We start from the raw sequence: 11,156 nt of genomic DNA, 5'->3' as shown, positions 1-11,156 counted from the left end.
CACTTGTCAGGTTTATGGAGACATGGCGCTGTAAACAATTCAACCAGAAACTTGCCTTGGCATGTCCAGTCAAGTTAACCTACAGGTTTCTTCCGACCGCCGCACGTGGAAAATTGATCCAGATCTGTTTCGCCCTGTTAAGATTCAATATTGAGGAAGGGTACAAGAGGTGATCGAAGAATAACCACACCAATCCGGCCGGGTGAAGTCAAACGATGATTTTAATGAATACACGCGTGGGAAGACAACTCTGTACGCAGACAGGAAGTAGTCTTCAACTTAATCAAAGCATGAACAGATATTTTATAGCATCAGGGTTTGTTTACTGACGCCCCTTCATGCGTCACCGGTACATTTTATACATAGATCAGATCAACATCATCATGACTTTTCACCCAGAAAATCATCTTCTATTTTCATGGCTAGCCCTTCCTGTCTACCTTTCAGTTCTTGTCTTGTTCCTCTTTCTTGCCGAGACACCAAGAAACGGTTCCTCTTTTACCAAGACAATTTTGCAGTTACAGCCAAACATAACTAACCTCTCCTCTAAATAAATCTAATTTAAAGTGTGTGTGTGTGTGTGTTGACCTCACATGCTCTTTGTGTCACCTCTTCACCTACTGTCTGTGTCTCGTCCTCAAATGCTCTTTCTCAATTCACCTGTTGCACTTCTGACCTTTTACCAGACCAGAAGCTCACTGAGACTATGTGTATGTCTTCTACTAAATAAATGTTTTAACCAAGAACCTCTACTAAAACCTTAATATAAAATGACCTGATATAAGTGTTTTGTAAGCATGTATTGCGATTCCTTCTATGGCTCCAAGTCACTTGCACAATAGATTGTCCGAACATCGCGCCGAACAAAGCTTCCGACCCCCAATTAATTGACCGAGCTCCAACTCTTTAATAAGCACAGATATGCATTGTGTATAAAATAGTCATAACTGCTTAAGGCCTTCTTAAAGCTATCTGTTACATTGTTAAAGCCTCGTCTTAGCCTGCGGCTCAAAATAACTTCCTGCTTTCACTTCTGCATACAACTTCCTGTCAGCCTGCAACTCAGTCTTTCTGAAAGAGACACACACTGTTCTACCCCTGAATCAAGAACCTCCAGATTTTATTATTAATGCAATGGTAATGATGACAATTATTTAACTATAGCAGTAAAATAATTTCCTTTCTCGACACTCCCTCTTTTGACCTCTGGAACACCAGAGGTCACAATACATTGTGTCCTCACGCAGACCCTTCTCTGGTGGTCTCGAACCTCGAGATCTCCAGGATCCTCGCCCCTCCTGTGGTCGCCGAGATCTTCTGCAAAGGAAACAAAACACCTTTTCTTGCATCTCCCTAACTTATCCTATCTGGGACTCTTTAATCAAAAGCCTGATCCTAATTATCTTCTTAACTTATTGACTTGTATTTATGTATACTCTTCAACGTTACTCATCCCTTTAGAACTCTTTAAGCCCTGCTTTCACGTCCAGTTGCTCGCTCTATTTTCCCTTATCTGATCATCAACATCCTGTGCACAAGTTGTCGCTGCTGCAAGTTAATCTACTCCAAAAGAAAACAACCACTTTAATCAATTAAGTTTAAGCATATAAGCAATTACTCCTGTATACATTTCCTCATAGCTAAATGCTGCCTTGAAACAACTCCTATGTGTTAACTTCATTTTAACCTCACATTTCCTATGTTATAACCCATTTTGGTATAGCCTTTTTATTTCATTTTGCTCCTTTTAATGTAACCATACCTCCTAATTCTAGTTTATCAGACCTAACCAAAATATCTGCTTTCCTTCCTCTTTGGTCCTTCTTTAAGTTCAATTAAAAGCTAAATGAATTTAAGGCCTTTTGCCTGGAATCAATACTGTCATGTGTGTTTCTTAACTCTGTGTCTGTAAGCGTGTGCAATCCTTCATGAACTCATATTATCCTCACAGTAGATTGGCTAATCATAGCGCTAGCCAAAGGCTCGTGACCCTCCAGAGACAAATTTGAGCCACAACTCCTTTAAAAGCACAAAATGCAATATGTATAAAAATCATTTCTATTTATAAGCTCCCCCTTTATCCTAAAAATACCTCCTATGTAATATCTGTATGTGTAAGCCTACATTATAACCACTTCTTCTAAAGATCAAAAATCAAAGCTGTTCTACCCCTTCAACCCTCACTAATTTTCCCTCTAAGATTTATTCACAGCTTTGAAAAACCGGCATTGTATCTTCTAAACAGGATTCATGGTCCTGGGCCATGTTGGCCCAGCATTCTTGGTTCCTTGTATTTTCGCTCCTTATTTAGGCCAGGTTTTCTGAGGTGTCCTGTTGTGGTGTTCCCTAAGTGTTTTTTCCCTTTGTGACTCTTACCCCCTTGTGCCCCTCTGTGTATTTATGAGCTCTCGTCTCTCTTTGTGTTTATTCCATGTTTCCCCCAGCCTGTTATGTCTGTGTTCTCCCCGTGCTCTGGGTGTATTTAAGTTGTGTCTTCTGTTATGGTAGTTGCTGGTTTGTCTGTGTTGTTTCCCCTCGGTCTCCCTGCATCCTCGTTTCTGGTTTGTGTTATTAGCTTACCCAGTTTAGGTTGTTTTTTCCACCAGTGCTGTTTTGTGCCCACCGTTGTAAATAAATATTCACCTGCACCAGAGCTGCCGCCTTTTGGGTCCTTTTCTACAACTCCACACGGCTTGCCTCGCAAACCGTGACAAGTTCACTTTTAATCCTTTAACCTTAACTTAAAAATACCAGTTTCAGTTTTACCATATCCAAATGATCAAAAACCCAAAAGGTCCTACAATGATCCTAAATTATTAAACAATTAAATTATTAAACCCTAAACCCCCCTTTATCTTGATACATTTCATGTGTCAAGATACTATACAAAACTTAAAACTGCTCAGTTTTCCCCACTCATGATCCAATCTATGTCATAAAAATAAACTTAAAACAGAACAGTTATCAGTCATGTGTTTCTACAATTAATGGTAACTGAGTTACATCAAAAATATTTCCCCTTTAGCATTTGGCCTTCTCCCAACAATATACTATAATCCCATAATCTAACCCCACCTAATAAAACAAAACAGAAATTTTCTCTGGTAAAAACAAATTGTTTGTCCACATTAATTCATCCTCACTCACATACAGTCTCACATTCACTCACATGCAGTCACACCATGTATTTGCTGATAGTGGAGCCTCCCGCGCGATCAGATACTCCACCCTCAGCAAAATGAGCTCCGTCATTTTTTATTTTCCATAGGAAAATATTTCTTTATGCTTTTGGACTGGATTGACTCGCATAAAATCCTTTTTACAGGGACTTACGACCTTGATCAGTCCCCACAGGTAGCTTTCTCCTCAGCCAATTGTAATCTGGAAAGCCCCCTTATATTTGCTCCTCCCGAGAATTTTCAGCGCCGTTATTCACTGTTGCAGGCCTGCTTAAAACAGAAATGAAAAATAGAGCTGATTGTTAGCTCATAAAAACAAAACAAAATCACCTGACAGGTTTTCTTTAAGTGCACTGTTACAAAATAATGGGCCCAATTTTAGACATGTCCATGTTTCCTAAAACTCCCTCTATTAAAAACAAAAATAACAACAACAACCTACCTGACAGAATCAACCCATCACCACAACAACCTTAAACACACAAATCTTGCCACCACATAATTTCACCTCCTCAATACACCAAAAGTCTCATTAAAACCACACAATTTGCAAACAAAAATCACCCCCTTATACTCTTAAATTCAGCATAAGACCCCTTACGACATCATATAATCACTAAACTATAAATTCCCTACCCCAATCTGCACTTCTCGTCTCTGCTATGCTTCCTCTTCCTGAAAGTCACAGTCACACACACACTCCAGCTAATTTGCATACTGAGTCATCTCTCAAGAAGCTGTAACAACAGAAACATATGTTTAAACATTCCCAACTCATTAAATCATTTTATTTCTTCCAACAGTGATCACTAGTGTTGATCACTCAGTACGAGAGCACTCCTAAGTCACTCTTTTTTAAAACTACTTTAATCCCTTTTTCGTTTTCATAACTCCCTTTGTCATATGGCTTATTCTATTCCTCAATTACAAACTCAAATGTATTTTATTAAACATTCACACCCTTGTATCATTCATACAAAATAGCAAGCTGTTCTTCATTGCCTATGTTTGTGTTCTTAGCCAGGTTTAATCAGTGTCTATGCATTAAACTCCATGAGCTTGTCTTGTCTTTATAAGTTTAATGCATTTTCTGTTTGTGTGTGTGAATTTGCATATGGTGCTTTTACAGTGTGTCAGACTCCTTCATAATTTTGCCTTTAAACAGTCAATTTTCTCCTCCCCAAATTTACTAACCCAAATTCTGATTTCCTACCTTAAATAGCAGCATTCCTTGTCCTCAGCCAGAAGGTAGGGCTCCACTTGCCACTTTCCACCTCCACCCTAGCCCAGCGGCCTTACCCGTCAGGACCCGTCTTCTTACTGAAGCCGAGAGTAATCGTGACTGTGCCTGCCTTAGGTTGTCCCAGGGTTTCGAGGTGGGATCTTACCCGTCATGGGCTATCCAGCCTTCCATACTCGCCTGATACGGGGCCCTAGTGGGCAGGGGAGGGAACACACTGGCTCTGGGAATTAAAGGAATGTAAGCTGCTTCCTTCATTGCATCTTATGTTAAACTATCTCTATAATAAGCTATCTCAATTCTGACTCCTTCCTAGAATAATTTCACATATGGCACTTTGTGTATGTGTGTTTTCTATTCATTAATGTAATTGTCAGTTATTTTCTCTCCCGGTCAGGGAACCACATTATTTTCTCTCTTCATTTTACCTTCTTTTGTTTGTTTGTGACGTTCTACTTTAGCTCTACTAAACCTTGATGTAAAAACAATACTCCCTTATTTCACGCACACACTCTGCCTTTTGCCTACACACACACTTCTCTCTCAGACTTCCTCTGTTCACACATCACCTTATATGGGCATGCAAACTTCCTGTCACCCACACCATTTCCTGTTACACACACACCGCACGCAGCTGCTCAGAGCAGCTCAAACTGCTTTGCTGTTTCTCCAGGCTAATCAAACTTATTTTGTATTTACAATCTACAAACCCTCTGTAATTCTACTAACTTTTGACCTAAAATGTAGCATCATTCACACAATGATTTCATAATCCTCTCACACACACCTTTTAAATAAACTAAACTCTTATAACATCACTCATGCCTCTCTCAAATTAAAACACTTTCAAAGTTTAAAACGTCCTACTTTACATCACCCAAGAAATACCTCTCACACCTTTATTCATCATGTCAAAGCTTCTAGTCACCGCATTCACACTTAAACTGTGACTAGAGTTAAGGAATATAACTCAACACACTTTCCTAAGAGTATTTTAGACATGCTTGTCATAATCAAAAAGAGCAAGTAAAAAACAAACAAAAAATTGAAACCTCCATTAATTCTCACCGCACACACAAGAAATTGAAAAAATAAAACCCACCAGCAACTAATGCTGGAGAAAAGTTACTACTGAAAGTGATGTGTTAGTCTTAAGTATATACAGTGCACTCAATATATTTATATATCTACATCCAAACTCAGTCAATTACTATACATCCACTACGGCAACTCAAAACTTTATTTATAGTCCTCTAATAAACATAAATGGCATTTGAAACACACACTCAACAATGTTTGCAGCAGTATTTGTAAAACCAACTGTGGCTTAAACAGTTCACTGCTTACTCATTTGCATTTTCACTCACACACACACCGTCTAAAAATAGCTCCAGCATTGCCTCAGACTCCTTTCACACAGAGATCTCTTATTACAAAGACGTCTTATATTTACAACTACTGTCAGGTCTGTCAGCTTTAGCGCCTAACCAATTTTGACAAATTTCAGTTAACGGTCTAACCGATAAAGTCCAACTTTTTTGTAATCAATTAACCAGTATCTGTCCAACAGTTTCTGGCCTCATCTCTAAAGTCCCTAACTCAATTTAAAAGTGTCCAACACCCAAGGTCCAACCTTTGCTGCCCAAAAAAGCGCAGATACCGTTCCAAACGGTAAGGAGATTCTAACTCCTAGTTATTCTGGAGTGCCCCAAGCTCCACAGTGACCGACTGACTATCCCTCTTCGAGGACAATGCATAAGCGTCCTTTGCATTGGCAAGCGTTACCTCTGAGCACTGCGCTTCCTACCAGTCCAACTGGCGTTCTAGAATAATTTATAATACTTTGAAACAACAATAAAACACCCAACAAAGTGTAAGACTGAAGCAGGTCCAACCTTATAACCAAAAAATAACCAGATTCCCTAACATACTAAACGGTCCAACCGCCTTCAATCATTACCAGCAGTCCAACTGCTTTAAATCCTCAGTACTGTCATGACATTCTCATCAAAATCAAAACAGACATCCACCAGTAACTTCAGTGAGTAGACTTAAATTTTATCATATCCAATTTGGCACACTTTGGAAATAATTCAACAGGTAGTGCCTTACCTTTTGGATAAGCCGGCTTATGCCCACTCACTTAGACCACTGGAATTCATGTCTGCCCGTCAGACCACCTAAGACCCCGGATTTCTCCGTCTAAACCTCCAACTCTCCCTCCTCAATAACCGGACGAAGCCCCCAAATGTTAAGATTCAATATTGAGGAAGGGTACAAGAGGTGATCGAAGAATAACCACACCAATCCGGCCGGGTGAAGTCAAACGATGATTTTAATGAATACACGCGTGGGAAGACAACTCTGTACGCAGACAGGAAGTAGTCTTCAACTTAATCAAAGCATGAACAGATATTTTATAGCATCAGGGTTTGTTTACTGACGCCCCTTCATGCGTCACCGGTACATTTTATACATAGATCAGATCAACATCATCATGACTTTTCACCCAGAAAATCATCTTCTATTTTCATGGCTAGCCCTTCCTGTCTACCTTTCAGTTCTTGTCTTGTTCCTCTTTCTTGCCGAGACACCAAGAAACGGTTCCTCTTTTACCAAGACAATTTTGCAGTTACAGCCAAACATAACTAACCTCTCCTCTAAATAAATCTAATTTAAAGTGTGTGTGTGTGTGTGTTGACCTCACATGCTCTTTGTGTCACCTCTTCACCTACTGTCTGTGTCTCGTCCTCAAATGCTCTTTCTCAATTCACCTGTTGCACTTCTGACCTTTTACCAGACCAGAAGCTCACTGAGACTATGTGTATGTCTTCTACTAAATAAATGTTTTAACCAAGAACCTCTACTAAAACCTTAATATAAAATGACCTGATATAAGTGTTTTGTAAGCATGTATTGCGATTCCTTCTATGGCTCCAAGTCACTTGCACAATAGATTGTCCGAACATCGCGCCGAACAAAGCTTCCGACCCCCAATTAATTGACCGAGCTCCAACTCTTTAATAAGCACAGATATGCATTGTGTATAAAATAGTCATAACTGCTTAAGGCCTTCTTAAAGCTATCTGTTACATTGTTAAAGCCTCGTCTTAGCCTGCGGCTCAAAATAACTTCCTGCTTTCACTTCTGCATACAACTTCCTGTCAGCCTGCAACTCAGTCTTTCTGAAAGAGACACACACTGTTCTACCCCTGAATCAAGAACCTCCAGATTTTATTATTAATGCAATGGTAATGATGACAATTATTTAACTATAGCAGTAAAATAATTTCCTTTCTCGACAGCCCCTATAGAAACACAACTGAGACATTTTCATTGTTTTCATATATACTTAAACTACCCGTTTCCCTTTGTCTGGTCAGAAATCCCAACTTATGTCATGTATATACGTGTAAGCAGGTCTTCATTGCTTTTCCTATGTATTTTGTTAATGTTCAGTGAGTGTAAGCTGCTTTCTTCATTGCCTCTATATGTTATAGTCAGGTTTAATTCATGCATCTTTTCTCTGATTTCTTAATTCAAAACTATCTCACTTCTGATCCTTTCCAGAAATAATTTCACATGTAACACTTTGTCTATGTGTGTTTTCTATTCTTGTTTTCCCCTTTTTCTTTGTGACGGTGGACATCTCTAAACCATCATGAGTTCAAGCTTCACTTTCAGTCCAATTACACCCTGTATTCTCACAGTCGAACTCGTCCGGCTTCACCTCTCACCGGTCACTGTCCTCTTCTCTCAGTGTCCTTTTGTTGTCTTGAATTCCAGCAAACACAGTCTGTTTCTTCTCTGTTTCTCTTCAGTATTTTCCTTTTGGATCAAGTCCCAGCCTGGCAAAATACCACATTCAGTGCCTTTAAACAGTCATGTCACACTGTTCTTACCAGCCTGCTGTCCACCGTGCATGGTTCATCACGTGGTTTCTTCTTGTCTGTTGATCCTTTCACTCGTCCCTTTCAAGATTACTCCAAGCAAGACAAATCTGACAATCAGTGTCCAGTGCTTTACCACCGTTCATTATCCCACTGTTCAACTGCCCAGCCTGTAATTTACAGTACATGTTTCCACCTCGTGGTTCCTTTCATGCTGCTGCTGGTGTCGTCAGTGTGGTTTCCGTTGCACTGTCTTTTGCCTGCTATTAATTCTTCTCAAGTCCACGATGTTCTGTCGGTCTTCATCAGGAGATTAATTGTCCTTTGAGCTTCTTCTCAGGATGGGGACAAGTGCGAGGTCAAGCTGTAAAATTTTAAGCCAAAATCTGGCCTGTTTTCTCCCAATTATGCTACTCTAGTGGTTTTGGCGCCGTACTCAAAATTCCAGGTTGAGAGAAGTCCACCTTCATTTATCTGGAACCTGTATTAACACACTAAAGCATACGATTACTATCCTTTTCATTTCTTTTCTCAAAACCTCCATTCGCTTTATCTGCCTAGAGTTTAACTCATCTATTTCTCTCTCTGGGTGCTCACTCGTCACCTTATATGGGCATGCAAACTTCCTGTCACCCACACCATTTCCTGTTACACACACACAGCACGCAGCTGCTCTGCTGTTTCTCCAGGCTAATCAAACTTATTTTGTATTTACAATCTACAAACCCTCTGTAATTCTACTAACTTTTGATCTAAAATGTAGCATTATTCACACAATGATTTCATAATCCTCTCACACACACCTTTTAAATAAACTAAACTCTTATAACATCACTCATGCATCTCTTAAATTAAAAACACTTTCAAACTTTAAAACATCCTACTTTACATCACCAAAGAAATACCTCTCACACCTTTATTCATCATTCAAAACCTTCTAGTCACCGCATTCACACTTAAACTGTGACTAGAGTTGAGGAATATAACTCAAAACACACTTTCCTAAGAGTATTTTAGACATGCTTGTCATAATCAAAAAAAGCAAGTAAAAAACAAACAAACAAAAATTGAAACCTCTATTAATTCTCACCGCACACACAAGAAATTGAAAAAATAAAACACACCAGCAACTAATGCTGGAGAAAAGTTACTACTGAAAGTCATGTGTTAGTCTTAAGTATATACAGTGCACTCAATATATTTATATATCTACATCCAAACTCAGTCAGTTACTATGCATCCCCTACGGCAACTCAAAACTTTATTTATAGTCCTCTAATAAACATAAATGGCATTTTAAACACACACTCAACAATGTTTGCAGCAGTATTTGTAAAACCAACTGTGGCTTAAACAGTTCACTGCTTACTCATTTGCATTAGTAAGCATGTTCTGATTTTATCTGTTTTGATTTTATATACTGTTTTGATTGTTTGTTTGTTAATTAGTTAGTTAGTTTATTTGCTTGTTTTAATCAATTTTAAATCATGCTTTTTATTTGTTCTTGTTTCTAATGTCTCTGTAAAGCACTTTCAATCACCTTATTGTTCAATTGTGCTATACAAATAAACTTGTCTTGCCTTGCCTTGCATTTTCACACTCACACACACACATCTAAAAATAGCAGCAGGCAGTCAGTGCATTACTGACTCGACACACAGAGATCTCTCACACCAAATTTTCTTATTCTATATTACAACGACGTCTTATATTTACAACCACTGTCAGATCTGTCAGCTTTAGCGCCTACACAATTTTAGACAAATTTAAAATAACCGCCCAGCGGATAAACTCCCTGAGTTTTTTGCGACCAATTAACCAGTATCAAGACTTTAACTGTTTCTGGCCTCATTTCTAAAATCCCTAACTCAATTTAAAAGTGTCCAACACCCAAGGTCCAACCTTTGCTGCCCAAAAAAGCGCAGATACCGTTCCAAACGGTAAGGAGACTCTAACTCCTAGCTATTTTGGAGGTTCCCAAGTTCTCCCCGGTTGCCAACCGTACTAACCCTATTCGCCGATAGGTCAGGGCCAAGCGTCCTTGGCCAGGAGGGAGCATTACCTCCGAGAACTGCGCTTCCTAGCAGACTCGAACTGCCGTCCTAGAATAATTTATAATACTTTGAAACAACAATCAACACCCAAAACAAGTGTATAACTGAGGCAGGTGCAACCTAGTGGTCAATGGAGACTCCAACTCACAAAATGACCACTCAGGTCCACTCTTATGACCAAATTTGGACTCTAACCAACAAAATAACCAATTCCCTACCAAACTACTTGAGACTCTAACTCAATTTCTTTGGGACTTCAACCCAGTATTTAAACTTTTCCTGGCAGACTCAAACTGCTTTAGCATCCTTTACTGCTTTCATTTCTTCTTAGCAGAACTCTAACTGCTTCAACTCATGAAATTTTCATCAAAATCAAAACAGACATCCACCAGTAATTTCAGTGAGTAGACTTAAATTTTATCATGTCCAATTTGGCACACTTTGGAAATAATTCAACAGGTAGTGCCTTACCTTTTGGATAAGCCGGCTTATGCCCACTCACTTCGACCACTGGAATTCATGTCTGCCCGTCAGACCACCTCAGAGACCACCAAATTTCTCCATCTAAACCTCCAATCCTCCCTCCTCAACCACCGGACGAAGCCCCCAAATGTTAAGGTTCAAAATTGAGGAAGGAGAGTACACACCACCCATGGTTCCAGAAGGTCTTGGTCAAACAATGATTTTAATGAACACACGTGTGGGAAGACACTCTGTACGCAGACAGCCAGTAGTCCTCGACTTAATCAAAGCATGAACAGATATTTTATAGCATCAGGGTTTGTTTACTGAC

General features: G+C 39.4%; 1 long non-coding RNA gene across 1 annotated transcript; it reads right to left on the bottom strand.

Moving 5' to 3' along the window:
* Positions 1-203: 203 nt before the first annotated feature.
* On the bottom strand, positions 204-7,716 carry LOC309703711. The gene is made up of 2 exons (XR_014275974.1): positions 661-7,716; positions 204-609 (listed from the first exon to the last, which is right to left on the bottom strand). It is a non-coding gene; the product is annotated as an uncharacterized lncRNA (long non-coding RNA).
* Positions 7,717-11,156: the final 3,440 nt, after the last annotated feature.

Source organism: Aulonocara stuartgranti (assembly GCF_965226115.1).
Source record: "Aulonocara stuartgranti genome assembly, chromosome: 3".
In the NCBI taxonomy this organism is placed as follows: Eukaryota; Metazoa; Chordata; class Actinopteri; order Cichliformes; family Cichlidae; genus Aulonocara; species Aulonocara stuartgranti.
This window is presented reverse-complemented; position numbering and strand designations above follow the sequence as displayed.